Source organism: Corvus hawaiiensis, chromosome 6 (genome assembly GCF_020740725.1).
Source record: "Corvus hawaiiensis isolate bCorHaw1 chromosome 6, bCorHaw1.pri.cur, whole genome shotgun sequence".
In the NCBI taxonomy this organism is placed as follows: domain Eukaryota; kingdom Metazoa; phylum Chordata; class Aves; order Passeriformes; family Corvidae; genus Corvus; species Corvus hawaiiensis.
Genome location: NC_063218.1, coordinates 14152307 through 14168935, shown reverse-complemented (window position 1 = coordinate 14168935; position 16629 = coordinate 14152307). Strand labels below are relative to the sequence as shown.

Sequence of the window (16629 nt, the reverse complement as noted above, 5' to 3'; positions counted from 1 at the left end):
TATGCACACACATATATCTTTTTAAAAGTATGAGAGTATTTTCTTCAAAATAACCACCAGAAGGCTCAGGGCAGTGGCATTACTGAAACAACACTGTCACAGTCATGTTTAAGTGGAGATTTAGGGCATGTATCGGTAAAAGGATTTTGACGTAAAGCCTGCACATCAAGAACAGCCTCTCAGACTGGCCAGGACTAATTTGAGCAGTTCCTTAGGGCCTCCCTTTCAACTTAATTGGGGATGTTTGTTGCCCATTCTGGAGGTGCAGAACAATTGAATGAAGCAGGAGAGACTGTGAGGTATGGAGCTGAAATGCACCTTTTTTGACTGAGAAGCAAAGTGTAATTAGGATATCCTTCATGTTTCTGCAAGCTCCACCAAAGCTGGGCATGGCGAAAGGAGGTGTGCTGAGGTCTGTCCAGGCACATCTGTAGCCTTGGTGCAGCCAAAGGCATGCAGAGACTTATCCTGCTACTCCCAGCAGTGCACAGACTGGGTGGGAAGCACCAGGGCCAAGGGCAGGTCTGTGCTGGACTCATGAAACTTGAGAGACAAAAAGCCCCAGGTGCTGCTCAGCTTTCAGGGAAAGGAACCAGCTGGGCATCAGAACTAGTCCCCATATGAGCAGCTGATCAGCAGGGAGGGACAGCCAGGCTTGTCCTTGCCCTTTCCCTTTGTTGTTCTGTTCCACTATGTCAGCAGTACGAAGGCAAAAGCTTAGCTTAGCTTAGCTGGAGCTGCTACACCTGGGTCTCTCCTAGCCACAGAGGGCCTTGCTGTGTCCCCTTCCCAAAGTTATTGAGGTGGTCTCAGAGCAGCAGGACTTGGAGTCCGGTGTCCTTCTCGGCAGAGAAAAACACAGTGTTTCAGATTTTTGAGAGAGGCTCAGTAAACCCTCAGGTTGTCCCTGTGAAGGTGAGTGCAGCACTTTACCAAAATTTCACTGCAGTGCCAGTGCTGGGTCTGATACAAGACGACTCCTGGCTCGGAGGTGAGCGTGTGAATGCTGGCGCAGAAGTCCTGACTATGAAATATCATGAATGAACTTTGCTTAAAAGTGATCTCCAGAAATAACTAACATCTAGAGTAGGATAGGGGTTTCTTTTACACTTTCTGTGTTACTGGCTCTAACATTTTTATTTTGGCCATAAACTATTTGATGACTCATTTTAGAATTAATGCCTCCAAATATGAAGAATATATGCATATTTCTACCATTATATAAAGATGATAATCAACAATGGCAGGGTTAAAGCATTTGTGGCACAGGAAATCTGAGCTGGAACTGGTTGGTGCTGTGACAGCTCAAGTTGTGACCTGATCAAATCCCTGTGGCTAGACAAAAGGAGGCTCCCAGGGCAATATACACTGGCTTTGATGCTTAACAAGGGCACTCTTCCCATTCAGAAGCTTCTAATTCTTCCTCATGGCAGAAGGGACTCAGTGTCTGGTGTCTATGTGAGGCACAGCCAGGGTCTTTGGCACTGACAGCTTGTGGCATTACTTGTAAGAACAGGGACTTTTGCTGCATCCTCCTCTTGGCCACTGATTCAGGTAACCATGTTGAGCATATATAAAACACACTCCTGTTTTCCTACCTGCATGCAGTATTCCTTGAGTTCTGAGGCATGTTGCTGTATCATGTTGCTTCGCTTTGTTTGGACATTGATCTTCATTGGCACTAACGACTTCATTTCAGTGGTGGATGAATCACAAGTGTTTAAAACTGAACTTCAGTTTACTGAACATGGTTTGGCTAAAGACACAATTTTTATGTCATCTGTTATTGTAAGAAAATCTACCGACCTACACTTGAACAATGTAATGGGGCACATAACACAGCACTGTGTTGTTTTGCCACCACTTTTAAGCCCTGCTTGGATTCTTTTCCCACAATTTTCATATTAGTAGTTGTTACTCAAGACTTCAGCATATGATCACTTACACTTAGATCAGCTGCCCTAGCCTGCTTCTTGCACACTGTGAGTGCTGGCCGCTACAGCGAGCTCTTGGCTACTACATTTGTGATTGTTTGCAGACAGGTCTGACTTGTTTGGAGAGGCAGCTGGGTAGCAATGAGTCAGCGGCTACCGGATATACTGGGATTATCCTAGTGAACACTGCATTAATTGCTAAACCTGAGGAAAAAAGCATGTGGGGAGGTGAAAACTCATTTTTGTTGAAGAGAAGCAGCAGCTTTTTGTTGCTTCTGGCTCTACAATGAACTTGCAGGAGTAAATGCATGAAATATACTTGGCTATTGCTGTGATTAAATCTAGTTTGAACTACCTGTGTAGAAAAGCAGCAGTCTCTTTTTAGACTTGTCCTAGTTTTGACAAAGCATGCCTGTCCTTTAAGATAGCAGGAAAGAGAAATTTAGGGGAGCCCTGAGTGATAAATCCCCAGGAAGAGGGAGGAGCAAGTGTGCAGCATTATGCAGTAGAGCTCTGGAACCAGACATCACTGGAAATAAAACCAAATTAATCTAGATAAACAAAATAGTCAGCATAGCTAGGAAAGAAGACCACATGGTCTTTTGTTTCCCTGCTTAATTAACAGAACAAAAGGTGGGAAGCTGGAAATGAACTGGGTTCACCTTCCTTAAAATATGTAGAAGTGCTATCCTGTAGCATGAGGAATGATACTGGATCATTTTGTTCATTCAGATAATGTTCCTCATGTCCTGCCTTCTCACTGATGAAGTTGGCTTCTGGTTACTCAGCTTTAAACCAAATTCCAGACCGAGCCAGTGCAGTCTGTGCCACCACACACACAAGCAGCTAGTGTCTAGGTATTAATTGCTCCCTATTAAGATATCTGTGGCTTAGTGGACACAAATGAAAGGAGGGCAAGGTGTGCTCTGTAGTGAGGGACTGTGCTGGTCATTTGTCCAACACAGAGACTGGTTGGACGCAGCCAGGTGAATTAGCCAGGTGGCACTGGGAGTATGGGGTCAGCTCCAAGAATAAAGCTACGGCAAACAGATGTATAGACCTGGGATGCATACTGCAGCCCTGGAAAAGGTGATTGCAGCCAGCACACAGGTGTAATGAGAGACCTGCTGCTCAGAGATTTCTTGTGAGGTTTTTTCACACTGCTTTTGGCCATTACAAATGTGGGAATTTGAAGTCTGCTACTTACCAAGCACTGTGGAATGTATTGCCCTCTTAGCCAAGGTTTATGCTGCTAACTCTTCTCTCAGCTAAGTCTACATATAGTGTGGAGACCAGTAGGCAGATGCTGAAATAGCAATTTTACCTGCCCTATCTGTTGCCCTTCTTCCTGTGTACTATATCTAGAATTGTCGCTTTCTTAACATTTTCTTTTTAACACTCTTTTTTCTTTATACCTGAAAAGAAAAGGAAACTTCCCATACAGCCCTTGGGAGTCAGAATTATCTTAATTCAGTTAGTCCAGATCTCAGTCCAAGTCCTTTTGTATTATTTTTTCAGAAGAAATGGTTAGCCTGAAAAATCTGGAGTACTGCACCATATCTCCAGCCGAGTGGCTTTGTTTAATCTACTCATTGACTCTATAATACACAAATAAGCTCATTTAATATGAGGAAATGTAGAGGAAGCTGGAATCATTTGTCCTAACAGCTTTGGGGGAGATTATCAAAAAGAAGTAGAACTGGAGCATAGAGGGAAGAGAATGAAAATCTGTCCAAGTTCTCCAGGCTATCACTGTCAGTGGAAATTACTGAAAATGGTAACCTGATAGGAGGTTTCCCTTTAGAAAAAAATGGGTGTGGAAGTGGTGTTCCTTCTTTGGACAAATTCTCTAAGTGCAGTTTCTGCTGTGCCAGAAAAATGAAGATATATTCAAGATGAAAATTTATTGCCTGGACAGAAAAAGATGCCTCTAATACCACATGAAAAGGGCAGTTTGGAAGAGTAAGAGGTCAGCTTGTGGGAGGGGGTGACCTTCCACAGGCTTTCAGACAGCAGTTGCCCATGGGGTGAGGAGGATTGAGTCTATGCTTGTCCTGTCCTCATGACCCAACTCTTAAGTGTCCCTCTGTGCTGTTCCGCAGAAAATCCCAATCTGCATTCCTTAGAAATGAAGGAACGCAGCTGAGTTTTCAAAGCCATCAAAACCTACTTGTGCTCATGTCCTTAAAACCATTCTTGAAATAGCTTCTGGCTTGGCCTTGCAGTCAGTTTGTCAAAGGCTTCCCTTTGTTTTCATTGTGCTATGTGGAAGCTCCATCCACACCTCAGAAGACAACATGCAGAGGACAACCATGTTTTAAGGTCAGATGTAAATTTTCAGAATGGTTTTCCAGTGGGCCTCTCCATTATCTCCACATGTCTGTTGGATAAGTAATTGCCCAGCTGTCTCTGCAAAGAGGCAGATCCTCACTAGCAAGATGTGCTTGCCCTCCTTTGGTGACCATTTAGCTCCCCTGTGTTTGCTTCTCTGAGCTTCTTCAGTCTTCCACCACTCACTAGCTCCACAATCTGACTGGGGTCTGTGGTGCATGGTCTGAGCAGCACCAAATGAAACACTGTGCTGTTTTGGCTGGAGTAATTTTCTTCCCAGTGGCTGGTATAGGGCTGTGTTTTGGATTTGTGCTGGAGACAGTGTTGATACTAAAGAGATGTTCTTGTTATTGCTGAGCAGGGCTTACACAGAGCCAAGGCCTTTTCTGCTTTTTGTACTGCCATGCTAGGGAGGAGACTGGGGCTGCATGGGAGACTGGTGGGATACACAGCCAGGACAGGTGACCCAAACTGACCAAAGGGATAGTCCAGACCATGTGGCATCATACTCAGTATATAAAATAGGGGAAAGAAGGAGGAAGGGAGGGACATTAGGAGTGATGGTGTTTGTTTTCACCATTACATGTGATGGGGCCCTGCTCTCCTGGAGGTGGCTGAACACCTGCCTAATTCCTTGGTTTGCTTTGACTGTGTGCACGGCTCTTGCTTTCCCTATTAAGTTGTCTTTATCTCAGGTCATGAGTTTTCTACCTTTTACCCTTCTGATTCTCTCCCCAGACCCACTGGTGAGGGAATGAGCGAGCAGCTGTGTGGGGCTTGGCTGCTGTTTGGGGTTAAACCACAACAAATAGCTGCATTTTTAACATCTTTGAGGGCATATGGACACCCCTACTTCCCACCCTTGCCTGCAGGACTGTGGTTCCTGCTCTTGAGGACATTCATCACTTGGGCAGGGACTGCCCCGTTCAGGCTCCATGAGACTTTGGGTACCTGTGCAATGAAAGAACAGGGCCAGTGGAAGTACCAAAAATGTTAACAACCACAGACCTTTTTTATATATGCCTTCAGATTTAGGCAGAATTGGATTATTCAAATTGTTCCATTAGCCTTGAGTCATCAAGGGAAAGGTCTCATTTTGGCACTGCAGATGGGAGATGCTGCACTCCTTTGAAACTCTGGCTGCAAATGTGGCTGTGGGAAGAGCAGGACTTCTGGTGCTCTGAAGAAACCTAAGCCTGAATTGTATGAATAGGACATGACTGCTGCTGGGAGAAAGTCTGATGTGGCATTGGGTGCTGAGAAGTAGAAAATGTGACTCAGAGCTGTACTTCAGCCATGGCTCAGAGCTGTGAAAATTGGTATCAAAGGACACTGTTGTGTCTGAGCTGTCTTTCACACGCTCATCACACTGGCACAAGTGATCACTTAATATGGAGCGCAGCGGAGAGGTGGGTGATACCACGTGAAGGCAGCCAGGGGCCAGGTTGAGTGCTGACAGAGATATTGAGAGTGCCGAGGATAAAGGGAACGCTGCCTGAGCTCAGTTTTGTGCTCTGAGCAGATAATAATATACAGAAAAGGCAAAAAAATTATGCTCGAGTCTTCTAATAAATTTTATACTTTTACTTAAAAGCAGAAAAACCAACCAACCAAACAAAAATCCCCAAATAGGCTTTTAATCTTCATAAGTACAGATGATCTGTACATTTCACAAAAAAGAGCTGTAGAAAACACACACACACCTTTTAACTAGTGAGCAATTTAAAGACTAATAGGATTCATCCATAATTACATAGTTAAGTAAAATTTATGTATGAAGGAATTAACTGATTTCCCTGAGGGCAATATAAACCATAGAGACAGTGCTCTCATTTAAAAGTACCATCTCAATGTTAAAATACTTTGTCATTCTTCTGTAGCGATGGTTAGGTGCTGTGAGAGCCACATGGAAGTTTATTTACTGATCCACAGACAACTGATAACAGATCTCTGCTTTGTTTGGAATAGAAAACTTGAACAGCTTGTCTGCACCTCTCCACTCGGACATTAAATCAACATGGCTCTATTAGTGGCCCTAGGATGCCAGCTGAGCCATCTCTAAGCCTGTCACCGTGATGTCTTCATCTGTAACCAGAGCAGACGTGAGCTCCTGGCAGCTTCGGGAGGTGACAACAAATCCAATTAGCTCCTCTCCATGGCGCCACAATACTACTGTGAAACGGCCTGACAGGGAGGGTGGCTGCAATACCCTGCACAGTGGGCCATATCCTTCGTATTTAAAAAAAAAATCTACCAGCACTTAATTGCTGGAGTGACTTTCCAGGCGGTTGCTGGAACCTTGTGCACAATCTGGTCAGAAATGTGAGCTGTCCTGGAGGGCTGGATCATGCACAGCTTGGGGAGGGCTTTGCAAAAGGATAAAATGCTCCAAGAGGATAACTGTGTGCCAGCACTCTCATCCCCCTTCCTCACAAGGAAATTTTGGAAAAATCATGAAAAGCCAACCCCTTTCTGCTCCAGTCCCATGTTGCATAGAAATGGGGACTTTTGGTGCCTGGAGGTGGTGTGTGCTCCATACTGTCTCTTTTGGCTATGGTGTAAGCCAAAAGATGGAAGCAAACTCCCCACTCCAGACTTTGTCTGCTGGAAGGAAAGTGGGGGCTGTTTGGAGGACGTAGGATTTGGAAGCAGACAATTTAGCAAAACTCCTTGATCATTGACTGGGAGGGGTTGGTAACGCTGCTCAGAAGTTAAGGCTGGGCAGGCTGAACTTGGTTGTATTTAAATCCAGCTTCCTTCCTCCCAAACTAGTTAGCAAGTGCAAAGAAATATCTCACATGCTGATTAAAAGTTGCTGATGTCTCATGAGGCATAATACATGAAATAATTTAATTCTTTTAGGTTCTCACTAATGCAGTAGTTTTGCTTTTTCTGACCAATACTTCCATCTAAAAGTGCAAGGTGAAGTAGGCTGGGGAGAAATAGACACTGAATTTAGTGTTCCCTTGAGTGAAAAACAATCTAGTTTCCTCTATTTTGTTCTCAAGGTCATAGAGGCGATGAGTAAAGCCTGTGCATCCCTGCTGCTGAAACATAGTGCTCTTGAGATGCAAGAATGCTACCCAGAGTTTGCGTTCTTCTGTTCTTCAACCTCTTTCATGTAGGTAGATTCTGTCTGTTTCAATGCTGAAGGTTATTAGGAATCACTGTAACCATAAGCTCCTTTTGGAGAAATAACTCAAGGTAGTAACTAGCTTGGATTTCTCTTCTTCCAGTCAAGTGGTGAGCTTGCAGTTACATCAGGGTATCTGTGCTACCCACAGCCTAATGACTGTGGTCACTGGGCTAAATCAGACATCTCTAACACCATTAATTCCATGTTCCAAGTTAGAGAGGATGTGCCTGTTTGCACGTCTTGAGTCTGCGTGGAAGTGTAATGTTAACTTACAGGTGACTGAACTTATGGGTGGGAAGCATCCAGCAAAGCAACAGTAACAGCATTTGCACATCTCTGCAAACTTCTTTGAATGGAGAATCTTAATTCTTTCAAGGAGAGAATGTTTTAAATCCAAGCAGGAGACAGCGTTCCCCCAGACCCTGGATCTGCCTTGTCTGTGCAGTTTCTGGTGATGGGGGGTTCAATGCAGAGAAAACCAACTCAAGACCTGCAGAAATAGTGTTGGGAGGAAGCGCAGTATTACTGTTTCCAGCAACTTAAATGCATACTTTTTATCTGATTCTTCTGGTGCTCAACTTCCATGCTTTAAAAGCGTAGTGAAATCTCTGAATATTTCAGCAAAAGTCATGATTTTTGAGGGTGGATTTCTCCAGGGAGAGCATATTGCAGCAGCGTTTGCCTCCCAGAGCCAAGCACACACTCCAGTCAATGGGTAGCAGTTGGCAAGCCACCTCTCCCTTGTCAAGAAGCCAGTTGTTCTGTTGTCTCCTGCCACATCCCTGAGGAATACCTGTGGGCACTGGCAGCCACACAGCTGAGAGAAAGGGAAAAAGGTGTAACTGGGATAAAACAAAGGATTTTTTTTTAACAGAAGCAGCTTGTTGCAAATACACATTGTTAAATCAAATTCATTCCAGATGAATTGGGCACAATATCTAGGCATGTGGCTGGTTTACAGAGCAACCAAACACTCAGTGAGCTTTGGAACTAATGGACTGGTTTTGGAAAACAATTAAGTGCTGCCAGGCCCAATTATTTTCAGCAACATCTTTCTGTTACCAAAATGTGTCAGTGTGGACTTTGGCCTGCTTGGTAAGAGATACACTGTGAGCTCACTGACGAGCACAATCCAGACTGCAGACCTTGAAACAGCATGGAGAACAGGATACTCGCTCTGGTCATCAGCACAAGGCTGTGTCTTAACCAGCAATTAGCAGTGGTAGTGGTTAAGGCTAAGTTTTATTTTAAGCAAATTCCACATATGCTGCGTGTAACTGCAGTAAGCAATTGAAGGAAAGCCTTGTGTTCTTCAGGATGGGACTACAAACAGGTGATGGGATTTAAGGTCTTACTTATCCCAGCTTCGGATGCACATGAACTTCCACTAATACAGCAAAGAGAAAATTTCATGGAGAAACAGTTCTGGAGATCTAGAGAAGGTTGTGAGTCCATAGAGCTGATTTGTTGGGGAAATACTCCCAGCACAGTTCACATCACAGGATGCTCAGATGGTCTTACTTGACCACAAACATCACAGTCAGGCCAGCTCTGCCAAGACAGTGGTGGCTGATGTAGATACTTTGCAGTGAGTCTGATTGATACAGTTTGTGAGTCAGCTGAGAATTTACACCATTGTTTTAAGGCAAGAATTTGTGTGGCTTTGATGGTGGCAGCTGAGTTTTGCTTTGCCAGTTTAGGGAGACTGAAAGGATGGCTATAAAGTGAAGCTTGATGATTGCTACTTCTGCACTGGGCACCACAGAAGCTTTTAATGAGCTTCTGTCCCCTACCCCTCTCAAAGTTACACACTCATAATGTGCTTACAAAAAACAGTACCTCAAGAATGATGACCTGATGCACAGCACGAAAGGAGAGCTTGCTGTGGCACCTTGGCAATGGGAAATAGAACATGCTTTTCTGTCTATTTTATAGTCTCCAAAAGTCCAGCTTTTATGAAGACTGCAAAAAAAAAAAAAAAAAAAAAAAAAAAAAAAGGCTAGGAATAAAATACTGAGTCTCACAAAGCATCTGGACACTGAAAATGAACACTGAGATTGCAGAGACTTGAAATAGAGAAACAAGAGAAAGTCCAGATATATTCTATCTGGGAAATCAGAGGGAAGAAGAGAAGATATTGGTAGAGTGACAGCAGAAAGATCTAAAGAGCAGGAAAGAAGTGGAGAAGTTATTTAAGTGGGCTGCAAACGGAGGTGATATCTCATTTGATAGCTGGAGGTGATAAAAGCGTGAGAAGGACAGGAAGGAGGAAGCATGAGACCATGAGCTTCTAAGGCAGGTGCATCAGAGAAGCACAAAGGTGCTTTTTTAAAAAAAAAAAGATATTTATTTTATTATTGGATGGGGCCCTGAGCAACCTGGTCTAGTGGAAGATGTCCTTGCCTATGGCAGTAAGATTGGAACTAGATGGTCTTTCAAGTCCCTTTCAACCCAAACCATTCTGTGATTCTGTGATTCTGCTTCCTGGAGTCTTTGCACCAGCAAATAGCATTGGCTATACAGAACCCTCTGACCTATGACTCTAGCAGACCAATACAAACTGAATGCACATACTAAAAACTCTAACTTTCAGCTGTTCTCTAGTTAACAGTAAATATTGGCTGTAATTATGTTTCTTGAGAAATCTTTTAATTCGATAGAACTTGTATCAAAGCAAAACACATGGCTTCAGTTACTGAGAAATCTGGGAAAATTAGCTGCCTGGATTATCAGAGGAGCTGACAAATAATTCTTAAGACATCTTTAGAAGGAAATTTGAATAAGAAATTATGCCCTTTGAGGACTGAAGGTCTTCTCTCCTCTAGAGGTCTCTGAGCTACTGCTTTACAGGGATGTGACAGCAAAACTGTAGGTTTTTCTTGGAAAACCCTCATCAGCTCTCATCTATCCAAGACAATATTTACTCTGTCCTGAAGGAGGAGTTCCTAAATACAATCATATTCTTCTTCTTTGTGGGCTATGGCCAGCTGTGACTGGGACTTTCTTACTGAAATCACTGAGGCACACACTGTGGATGATGGCGTTTGCACAAGCAGTTGTAATTTCAAAGCTACTAATCAGAATAGTGTGTCTCTGAGCATTCCCAACCCATTTAAAGGTTGGAGAGGCATCTCACAAGAGCTGGCATTAGTCAAGCAGCTCCCTCCCCTCAGTAGACAGAGGGTCTGTTCTGACAGCCTCAGGGAGCCTACAGTGTAAATCAAACTGATTTTGTTGATTCATTTTCTTTGCATGAAGTTTCTAAATATGTCAGAGGTATCTGCCTCTGTTGGAAGCAGGGGGCGGTTTACACAGTTGTGTCACCAGACCTACATCCTGCTCTGTGATTTCCCCTCTTTAACTTGAAGAGAAGTCAACAGTTTTAGAAGCTATAGTTTTATAGTCTCCTGGGCTCCCTTGCAGCTTTGGCTCCTGGTAACAGTGGAATTCAAGCTTTTAAAAAAACCTGTTCTGAAATGGGAGTTTTGGAAAAGTATAGTGTTGTTATGGAGCAAATAGTTAGCAAAGATGGTGGCACATCCAAGACAATTTCCCCTTGGTTTTTGGCCAAACCCTCTGGTACTTATGTAGATGCCATCTGCATTTTTTCTCTATGGTATTCCAACTCCTCGTAGGCTTTAGGCTCTTTTAGGCAAAGAAACATAATTGCACAAAAATCATTACTTGAATCACAGCCCTAAATTTCATTCAGGACAACAACTTCAAGGAATACTCATTTTTCCTGTTCTCTTCTTCCCAGGCTTGCTCCCATCTGCCTAAACACCACCTTCCCCTGGCTTGTAACATTGGTGCGCTGAGCACTGTGTGGCTCTAGTGCCCAGGAGTCCCGTTCATATTGACTTAACTGCTTTAGGGGACCAGAACAATAACACTTGTTTTATCTGGTCAGGTAGCAAACAGAATGAGGAGAATATTGTCCAGTAATCCCTTTTCTAGCTGGACTCAATGATCTTGGGGGTCTTTTACAACCTTAATGGTTCTATGACTCTGTAAGTCTTGCTGAAACTAATGTTCAAGTGTCCCTTGTTCTGAAAATCATTTGCCTTATTTGCAAGGTGATGGAGTTAGGATATTCATGTAAGATTATTTAAAATGCATGAGTGGAGCAGTGGGCAGAATTTCATTTCCTCTTGAGCCCTTTGGCACAGATTTAGGTGGTTCGTTCTTTCTTCCTCCCTAGCCTCGGTTCAAAAAAACCTGATCCATGGCACAACTTCTTCAGAAGAGGGGGAAGTGCCCCTGCCTGGTGCCCAATTGCTCTGTTGTGTTTCCCAAAGGAATTTACTGATGAAACATGGTGCAAATATCCCTCCAAGAGGCCAGGTGCCATAAGGCACTGCAGTTCAGTGCTATGTGGTGATACCAGCTCCCAGCGCCCGAGCAAAAAGCATCACGTTCATGTTGCAGCATTTCATGCAAGGAAACAAGCCCTGTACCTTTTCCAGAGTTATGGGACCTTCTGCGTCTTCCAAAAACATGGGGTATTCACAGTGATTGCTGGGGGTGAGGTGCTTGTCTTGCCTTTACACGTTTCCAGGAAGAAGCTGAGTATCAAAACTCTGTTACTTGGGTTTGGAGAGCCTTTCTTCCCACTCTGGAGGCTTCATAGCTTCTGGCAGCTTTGGAAACAAGCTCAATCAGGATTCAGTCTCAGACCTCTCACCTGGGGCTATGCAACATTACTTCCAGACCACTGAGCAATTTTGTAGGTGACTTCTAAACATGCAAAGAAAATTAAACGATTCCTTCGAATATCCTTAGCCAGAAGAATGGCTCAGAGGGTTATTGAATTTTTTTCTTTTTGAAAGCACAGTTCTTGTTTATTTAAATGCTGCATCAAAGCTGAGAGAAAAGGCCATTGTGCCTTTGATTGGATTGGAATTTTCTGCACCAGCATTGGCCAAAGGCGGTCCGTCCTCTCGCAGGCTCTTGCACATGACGCAATGGGGAATGGGGGAGGGGGAAAGCCTGACAGACAAGCAGACAGATCAAACACAACACTTCAAAGAGAAGAAAAAATGCAAGAATGAAGCAATCCGGCACTACGGTCCCTCAATGCTATGAAACAAAGCAGACAACCCTCTACACATGGCCATTCCTGCCATCCAGAGACTGAGGCTGTATACATGAGATCTTACCAAAAGCACTAGGGAGTGGTCTCCAGTGACTACATGACCAGTTATTGCACTATCCGTGCTCAGACACTCTGAGGGGCTAATTAGTGCTTTTAATATGTAAATCAGAGCCTGAACAGATTAAATCTAGGGAAAAAATAACCCAGCTGCTGAATATGTTGTTTTAATTATTGCTCTAAAGAAAATATGGACATGGCTGAAGATGATGACAGAGAAGAACCTCTAATACTGCCTTATAGATGTAGTCCCTGAACACTGAAAACTAGTTGGAGAAGCTTGGTGCTGAGCTGGAGCAGAGGAAGAGCAGTAGGAGCACATCCAGGGCTAGCAGAGCCCTGCTGACTGCGCGCTCTGTCACAACCTTGGGTCTACCAATCCAGCCAATGGAATTTTCAAAATACACCCAAAGACTCTGCTGGGATTTCAGCTTGCTGGGTGTTGTTGAAACATGGGGAAAGAGCTATTCCCTCTCTCCAAAGAGAGATTTAGGGGGAGGGGACAGAAGGATTAATACCACATGTTACACTGCAGAGATGAAAGTCTGTAGTCTGTTCACCTCCAGATGTGCTTGCATCCTTCATGTTACAAGGGGACAGGTCTTGGAAAGGAATAAATATTTAATTTTCTCAGGCTGAGCTTGTCTGAATGCAGAGTAGAGAAGGAGAATTTAGCTAGGATGGCCAGGGAACAGAGATTAAGAAGAATGGAAGGAGAGAAGGGGCAGATTGGGTGATTACTTGTGTTTGATAGAAAAAGCTCTAAGCAGTAAAGAGCCATTAACTTTTGTTGAGCTGTGTCCACTGACACTGGAAGGAAATAACGTGCACAGCAAGTCTGGACTGCAATCCTCTCTGCCAAGAGTGAGTTGAGAGGAGGAAGTTTGCTTTCCAAGAAAAACTTTTCAGAAAGGAGGGCATCTGTATGCCTCAAAGGCCTCTTGCGTTATTCAAGTCAGAGCTGCCTTCCAACCTGCCTGAAGGAATTCAGAACAACTTTCCTCTGTGTCAGTTGCTAAGGCTCTTTTGCAGCCTCTAGTGAAGTGAACATTTTTCTATGGATCAATTTTTAGCTTCTGTCAGTATTGAAACTCTGAACTTTTTTCCAGAGAGCAAGGGAATAGCAGGTAATTATGTTTCCTTTGAACATACATGCCCTTTTATCTGTGCCCTTCTGCCTACTCGTCTGCCTGTCTCCTTATTTACCTGTGTATTGCAATTAAAGATTGGGAGTTGAGGGAGAGAAAAATTTCTTTTCCCATTCTATTCTTCTCTTCCTCTTCATTTTGCTAGTGTCTGATACAGATGCATTGCTTGAAACAGATGGTTAAAAATGTCTTTTATTATTCTCTCAATATACATATAGAGATACATGCACACATATATCTCTATATATTTAGAATAAGATTGTACATAATCAGATCTGTTAAATCATATAATAGACAATCAAGTGCTCCTGATCAGCTATATAAACTAAGTTGACTGCTCTAGGTTGCCTGGAATATAGATATGCCTTTCTGATAATTTTTGTAATGTTGTTTAAGCAGAGCACAATTTACCCTTCTCTTAGTTCAGCCTTTCCTCCTGTTCTTTCTATCCTCTGCCCCCTTTATGCCGCACTGTGGATGCCCTAGAAGGCAAATGCGCATCTCCAAAACCATTTTTGCTTTAACCCATATAATGCAGTGATTGTGGGATGTGATTTTTTTCGGTGTCAACTCCTCTTTTGTAAATCAAAAATGTCTTCAGTGGAGCAAATCTACCCACACATCACCACACATTAACCTGTTCACTTAAATTCTTTAACTCCTTGAAGGGACAGAGAATTAAATGCAGGATGAGAATTTGTGAAATCTGTGTTTCCCATCCTGGATTTGTCACTTTTCTCCTCCATGACCTTTGATTAATCCTTTGAGTCAGGTTGGCACTGCACAGTGGCACATGGGGCTGATCTCCAGGCATTCTCCTGTATCCACACTGTGAAGTGCAGCACCTTGCAAAGGTTCCAGCTCTATTAGCACTGTGCCACTGACAGCTAATTAGTTCAGGTGCTGGTGCCATTGAAGTTGGTCTTATGATCACTGAGTGACCAAGAGTCAAAACTGGTGGAAGCACGTCTACAGTGTTAGTGTTGTCACTGTAAATATACCTTTGGTTTCTGTGTGATATCTGTGGCTAAAAAGCCAGTCACTTTTGTTGGTTTTAAGACCTGATGTCTTACTACACAGACACTTCCAGTTACTGTGAACAATTTTCCTCTTCTAGGAAAAAATAGTGATACTAGAAATTTCAATACTGTGTTACTCTGATAGTGTTGTTCCTCTCCTTTTAGCCCTGATAGAGAGCTCTTCATGTGTGCCCAGTATATCCTAGAGAGACCAAAGACAACCTGACTATCCCAAGCAGCTTTTGCTCCAGGTGTCATACAGCTGACAAACTTAGTGACAAAGCACCAGTAAAGCCAGTGACATGAAACAAAGGAGACTCCTTGTTTCTTCAATGAGCTTGTCACATTTTTTTGCATTATAAACATTTACTTTGCTGTAAATACAGGTGCACCACTGTGGGAGGAGGACCACAGAATGGATATATCAGCCTTGAAAGAGGATTTTCTTTCTGAGGCAGAAAGAGTGAATGCCAAGGAATTTGTCTTGAGCCGAATGTTACCAAGGGAACTCAATGCCCATCTACGTGTTTCACCAGCACTGAAGCGTTATCCACAAAACCCATCCTTGTCTCTGACGAGAGCTAGAAATACTGGTCAAAATGTCTCCTTGTGTGGGGCTGAACTTGTTGGGACTTTGGGGTGAGATCTGCCAGGCCATGAGGTTAAGATGTAACTTTTGGGAGATCACTCATTATAACTTCTCTGGCCAAAGCTGCAGCCTTGTAAATCACATCTCTTTGGTGCTGCTATTAGTATAGTGATTGATTATCTCCATATGAGCCTACTTTGAACTTTGGATAGTGTGTTCCTTCCAGAAAAGTCAACATCTCTATTTGATCATGCTGTTTTTCTTCCTAGGTCTTGCAGACTAGGACAGTTCCTAATTTTTCTAACTATTAAGTAAGACAGATTCCCCATGAACTTGTTATGTTCCTGAAATGGCAGACCAGACCCGAATGCTGCAGAAGCATCCATTGCAGTTGATTTTTGTCAGGTTTCTCATGGACTCCAAGTGGAGAATTACTGACTAATTCTGCAGGATATTGTCCTGAGATTCACAATGCCATGAAAGAAATCTCAATTGTTTTTGTCAATTTTTTGCATTCTTGTAATTAATAAACAGATACAAGCTGCTGAAGCAGCCAGTCCTCTATCATTTACCTGTAGCTAAAAATAATTGCTAGAAATGATATTTTGCTGATATTTCAAATCCACAGATGCAAACGAATTAATTTGCACTAGACATTTTCCATTTTAGTGTCTGTACACACATATATAAAATATAACCACATCCATATTTATAAGTATGAAAATGAATATATTTTGTACCTAGAAATATTCCCACGTACCTTTTGACTTGTCATTGAGAAATACACACAGCACTCAGCAGTAAGTAGTAAAAGCAGCAGAGGTGATATCTTAGGGTTTGCTGTCCCCACAGATTCGTTATGTGGTGGAGAGAACCCCTGACAGGGTGAATGTCCTTGAATGTGTGTCCTGAACCTGCAGCTCAGGGGTTTTGGCTATGCTGAAGGGTAATCCTCCTACATCTCCTGAACAAATTCCCGCCTGAGCACATGAGAATGATCCTATCCCAAATGACAGAGGTGACCCATACCTGTGACCAGGCTGAGGGATTGGATCAGCTGTTCAGTTCTCAGGATCTGATCCCATAAAAATAATTAAGCACATGCTTAACTTTAAGCATGTAAGTCCTACTGTCTCAAACTCATATTGTCCAGTGTCTGACCGAGCAGTCTGTGCATGCTTGTCCCCTCAGCTCTTTACAGTGTCCATCCTTTTCTCCTTTAGGGGAAAGGTCAGCTTCTCTGCTTGCCAGTCAGAATTATGCCCCAAATAATTAAGAGTAAAAAAGTGTAGTCTGCTGAAGCTTAAAGTATGACAAATA

General features: G+C 43.1%; 1 long non-coding RNA gene across 2 annotated transcripts in view; it reads right to left on the bottom strand.

The window, feature by feature from the left end:
- LOC125326944 overlaps positions 1-16198 on the bottom strand; it is a 32156-nt gene extending 15958 nt beyond the window's left edge. For both annotated transcript variants that reach the window (XR_007204079.1, XR_007204080.1), the window contains exon 1: positions 16070-16198. This is a non-coding gene — a long non-coding RNA (uncharacterized LOC125326944). The remainder of the gene's footprint in view (positions 1-16069) is intronic.
- Between the last annotated feature and the right edge of the window lie 431 nt (positions 16199-16629).